The following is a 5981-nucleotide window of genomic DNA, read 5'->3' on the forward strand; positions in this document are numbered from 1 at the left end:
CCCCCCCCCCACCATTCACCCACTTAACCCAGACAGCACGCTTCAATCTCACTCTGCAGAGCTACTAACATTCAGCCTCCCACTTTCTCTAGACTCCCTACAACTCCAGCCCAGCAGGGATTCTGATTTTTGTATCTCTTTTTGAAGCCATATTCGGAAATTAGCTCATCTTCCAAAGGAAGCCTATTTTATACTTTTCTGTGTTAAGTAGTCTCTGTTTAAAGGGCTCATTGCTTACAACATGTGTTCAGAGGGTAGCTCTGTCTCTTGGCACAAGATGAGATGCCAGAAAACAGCAACAAGTGATAACTACCATTTATTGAATAGACCTCACTGTGAGTGTGGTACTCTTTGGAGTGCTATGATGTTTCATCATCATAACAGTCATCTTTCTAAAGACTATTATGAGTTTTACAGATGAGGAAGCTGAGATTTAGAAAGATGAGGCAGCTTGCCCTTGGTGACATAGTAAGTAATTGCAGGGCCAGGACTTGAGCCTTGGTCCATCTGCCTGCAAAGCCCAAGCTCTTAGATAGCAGCTGCACCATCTCACTCCTGTTTGGGTCAGCTGCCAGTCTCACTCTCCATCTGTGGGCCTTGACGTCACCACCTGCTCCAGAGGCTGATCAGAAACCAGCATGCCCAGCCCAGGTTGCATGGATTTTAAGAAAGCACATTATCCAGTTCCTGTGACAGGACAGGTTAACGACAAATGACCAAAGGAGAGATGTTTTGGACTCCATTTGTACTTCTAGCAAATTATCAAACAGGCATGTATCAAGTTTCTGCCTTTGCTCTAATTCAGAGTTTCTTAATTTGGGACTATGGATGGGTCCCCTGAAATGGTATGTAGGGTAGTCTATTGTGGGGCAGAGGGAAATTAGCTTCTGTACTCTTTTGATGGGAGAGAAACCATGGTTCTCAAGAGACCTGTAAAGTGGTGCTATCCCTAAACAGTGATAGGAATCACTGTGCAAATTCACAATTACAATGATATGGAATCAGCCTCAGTGCCCATCACATGATGAGTGGATAAAGAAAATGTGGCATAAATATACATCAGTGGAGTACTATTCGGTCATGAAAAGGAAAGAAATAATGTCATTTGAAGCAACTTGGAAGGAACTGCATAACATTATCCTAAGTGAATTATCTCAGGAATGGAAAAACAAGCACCACATGTTCTCACTAATAAGTGAGGGCTAAACAGTGGGTATGTGTAGTTGTAAAGTAAAGTATATTATAGGATATTGGAAACCAAAAAGAGGGGAGAGCAGAAGAGAGGTAAAGGATAAAAACTTACCTGTCAGGTGCCCTGTACACTGATAGGCACACTAAAAGCCCTGACATCAGCATCATACGGTTTATCCATGTAAGAATAATCCTTGTACCCACTAATACTTTAAATAAAATTTATTAAAAAAAGAAAAGAAGAAGAATGGCTTGGCACCTGTGGCTCAAGCAGCTAAGGTGCCAGCCACATATACCTGAGCTGGCGGGTTCGAATCCAGCCCAGACCCACCAAACAATAATGACAGCTGCAACCAAAAAATAGCCAGACATTGTGGCAGGTGCCTGTAGTCCCAGCTCCTTGGGAGGCTGAGGCAGGAGAATCGCTTGAGCCCAGGAGTTGGAGGTTGCTGTGAGCTAGAATGCCATGGCACTCTACCCAGGGTGACAGCTTGAGGCTCTGTCTCAAAAAAAAGAAAAGAAACAACTCAGATCCCTCACACTAGGTGACATCACATCAGCCCTGGACCACCCTCCTAGACTTCTATGCAAAAAAGAAACTCTATTATCTTTAAAACAAAACAAAACAAAAAACACTGTGCTAATTGCAATGTGGCATAAAATTGATTTTACCTAAATTACAGAACCAGTCTTACCCTAGAAATTTATTGGGGTTCTCTTCCCCTTGAAAGTATATTTAAACAGAACAAGGAAAGAATTACAAATTTAATCTTTTTGAGGGCAAAAATACCTCTGTGGGCTGGGCACCTATGCTCAATTTTAGAGTGCTGGCCCCGTGCACTGGGGTTGGCGAGTTTGAACCCAGCCTGGACCTGCTTAAAAATATATATATATATATATATATGTATGTGTGTGTGTGTGTGTGTGTGTATCTTTGTGAAGCTATAATTTTCAAAGCCTTCTGATGGGAGTCAGTTAACAGTAGGTGTGATTCAGAGCTCTGGGGCTGAATCTGTAGCTTTCTCTGCTTCCTGAATTCACTTAAAATGCTATTTTTATGAGAGACACAAAATTAATCTTGGACTTCAAAGTCTCTGTTCATTAAGTATTTTGATGCTTACTGTGTGATAGGCATTGGGAATTTCACTATAAATAGGAGTTCCTGCCCTCATGGAGTCTGCATACTGGGATCTATATATGTCTTCATATCATTAATGCCTCCACTGCATGGCATAGGTTCAACTATTATATAAATAAATGTCCTTATTGCATCCTTATTAGGTTAAAAGGAAGGCTTTGGCTTTGATTTATTCAGCATCTTTTTTTTTTGAGATGGAGCCTCAAGCTATTCCCCCTGGGTAGAGTGCCATGGCATCACGCTCACAGCAACCTCCAACTCTTGGGCTCAAGCGAGTCTCCTGCCTCAGCCTCCCAAGTAGCTGGGACTACAGGCGCCCGCCACAATGCCTGGCCATTTTTTGGTTGCAGCCATTATTGTTGTTTGGCGGGCCCAGGCTGGGGATTTGAACCCGCCACCTTAGGTGTACGTGGCTGGCGCCTTAGCCGCTTGAGCCACAGGCGCTGAGCCGATTTATTCAGCATCTTAATTAGAGTCCCAGTTATATTCAGGAGATAGAGTGCTAAGCAAAACAGATATGGCTATTTTCTATCAGGAAGATAGATGGTTAAGTAGGCAGCTAGTAATTGTAAACTTGGACAGGGGTCATAGGGGAACTGCCCTGATGCTATGAAAATACTCATATGTAACTGAAAGACTTGATCTGACAGGAGATGAGGGTTAGAGTTTGCTAAAAGAAGGGGTGTTAGAGCTCTGATCTGAAGGGTGAATAGGAGTGAGCCAGGTGTGGGGTTATCCAGACAGAAAGAATAGGCTTGCATTATGTGTCCACTTTGGATACCACTTCCATTGAGAAGAGTTGTCAGTGCACAGAAACGAAGGTCCTTTTTCACTGATCTAGCAGCATTTCTAGGCACTCCCTGTGTCCATGGACAGGGGACAACAGGGAGTGAAACACAGTTCTGGCCTGGGGCAAACACTGGTAATGTATTGACAGTCAGGCTGAGACGTGCTGGTCTGTCTGGGATGCAGGCTCAGGAGGAGGCTTAAACTGCTGCTGCCCCTGCTGGTGTCTCCTGGTTCCCCATTCAAATGTCAGGCATGGGTCTTTCTCTTGGATGGGCACCTCCAAGGTATTCTGAACTGGTTGGCTCCAGTATGCAGCCAACCACTCTATAAAAGTCAGTATCAGCTATGAATCCTTCCAAGCGATGGTGTTTTAATTTGTTTTGTGTTTATGGTAGGAGTGGAAAGTGAAGTATTTAAGGCTGGGGGAGAGAGATTGAGAACAAGTGAAGCTGAAGAATGGGAAGAGACTGAGCTAGTGAAAAAGTCAGAACTTAGGACCACCAAGCTCTGTGGAAGATGGCAGAGCTTTCTGTGCACCCAGAACTAACAGGTGACCCCTTGATTCAGAAGCAAGACAGATCATTGGCTAGAGAGACAATCAGAATCCTGTTTTAGAGAAGACCAGAATAATGATGAGAATAATTTTTAAATAGTATTTTTTTCTTATTTATAAAAATAATTCATGCTCAACACAGAAAACTTGTAAAATGCGAAAAGCGAAAAAAAACTACTCATGACCTATCACAAAAATGTAAGAAGGAAATGAGATGTTCTATGTAAAGATTCTAGCATTTAGAAGGAAATCAGCATACGTTAACTGTTGTTATAATGCTGAGGGATAATCAACCCATTTTCTGGGAGGGTAAGGCAGTTGTAATACAGGTTAATGAAATATAGAAGAAATTAGTTTGTAATGAGCCTTATAAAATATATATTTATGGAGGAAAATATTAACTCTTCCTTATCCCACTGTAAGAATAAAAAGCCAGAGAATCCTAAAGATTGGTGAAAGTGTTTTATAGTATTTGGTGTCAGTTTGGTTCTTTTAAAAGTGCTTAGGGAGCCTCATGTCCACTGTTTTTCCTTCTCACTTTTCAGGCTACAGAGAGCACTGGGATGAAGTGCCTGCTACCCACAAGCTGTGTGTATTTTCTATTTCTGTACTATTGATTTGAGGACGGTTTGTAACATTTACTGATCACATAGACATTTTATTTAGCTGCTTTCTTTGCAGGTCACTTAGGTGTGCAATACATGTTTACCCCAGCATTGACCTGAAACCACAGAGGATCTGGATCTAAAGATGATAACTCTCCAGCTCTTCTAGCCTCACCCCAAATGTTGAATAGACTTCTTGCTATTCACTAAAGCCAGAGCATAGTGTTATCTTCCTTCCTTCCCACCCTTGGGCAGCAGCCACACTCTAGGAATAGAGCTCCAATCAAAGCAGACCTATAAGATCTCAGTTAAGGGGGGTGTTCATAGGGTCAGTGGGAGAGGAACACCAGGCAGCTCAAGACAGAGCATAACAGAACAGGGAATTGGAGATGCTGATGCCAACATGCCACAAATGTGGGCCTTTCCCACCCCCATTCCAGATCTCAGTGTCTTCATCAGTAACATAAAGGAAGTTGGACTATACTAGCTCTGAGAGGCTTAGTTACCTGGACCTGAAGACCTAACAGCTAGATTTACAGGTAACTAGTCTAATGCTAGTTATTGAAGCTTCAAGAAGGGATGATTATTAGTTTTATCATCATTCTTTAAATTGTGTACAATAGTACACACACAAAAATATGTGTGTGTGTGTATATATATGTATGTATATACATATGTTCGTGAAGCTATAATTTCTAAAGTTTTCTGATGGGAGCTACCTAACAGTAGGTGTGATTCAGAGCTCTGGGGCTGAATCTATAGCTTTTCCTTGCTTCCTTAATTCACTTAAAATGCTATTTTTATGAGAGACACAAAATTAATATTGGACTTCGATTAGGCACCTGTAGCTCAGTGGTTACAGCACCAGCCATATACACAGAGGCTGGTGGGTTCCAGCCTGGCCTGGGACTACTAAACAACAATGACAACTATAATTTAAAAAAAAAAAAATAGCCAGGCATTGTGGTGGGCACCTGTAGTCCCAGCTACTCGGGAGGCTGAGGCAAGAGAATTGCTTAAGCCCAAGAGTTTGAGGTTGTTGTGAGTTGTGACACCACGGCACTCTACTGAGGGCCACCTATTAAAACTCTAAAAATAAATAAATAAATAAGGCTAAGGGCCTATAGCTCAGCGGCTAAGGCATCAGTCACGTACACCGGAGCTGGCGGGTTCAAATCCAATCCAGGCCTACCAAACAACAATGGCAATTACAACCAAAAAAACATCTGGGTGTTCTGGCAGATGCCTGTAGTCCCAGCTACTTGGGAGGCTGAGGCAAGAGAATCACTTAAGCCTAAGAGTTTGAGGGTGCCACAGCACCCTACCCAGGGCAACAGCTTGAGACTCTGTCTCAAAAAAAATAAATAGGTAAATAAATTGTCTACATTAGTTTACCACTTTTCTATTGTATTTCGTAATTTATAAAAACATACAGAATGGATTAGCAGTTTGGAAGAAGGAATCAAACAAAAGAAAAATTGCATCTTGAAGGTATGCCCTTGGACCTTGGTTATGAGATTAGAAGAAAGAGAAGGTGGGGAACACCTGATAGGTAGAAGGAAAGCCAAGAGCATAAAGGGAGGAAAGATAAAAGAAGCAGGTGAGGTTACAGCGTGAAAGTTAAGGAGTTTTGATGTCTCAGTGTGGGCTCAGTTTTGATGTCTCAGTGGGGGCAGAGTAAAACACCATTGGTGACTTTAAGAGG

General features: G+C 42.3%; 1 protein-coding gene across 1 annotated transcript in view; it reads left to right on the top strand.

Moving 5' to 3' along the window:
- Window positions 1–5981, top strand: part of RABGAP1 (RAB GTPase activating protein 1) — a 157425-nt gene that overhangs the window by 133003 nt on the left and 18441 nt on the right. The window lies entirely within an intron of this gene.

The sequence above is a fragment of the Otolemur garnettii genome, unplaced genomic scaffold, assembly GCF_000181295.1.
Source record: "Otolemur garnettii isolate 467f Iridium unplaced genomic scaffold, OtoGar3 scaffold00014, whole genome shotgun sequence".
Lineage (NCBI taxonomy): Eukaryota > Metazoa > Chordata > Mammalia > Primates > Galagidae > Otolemur > Otolemur garnettii.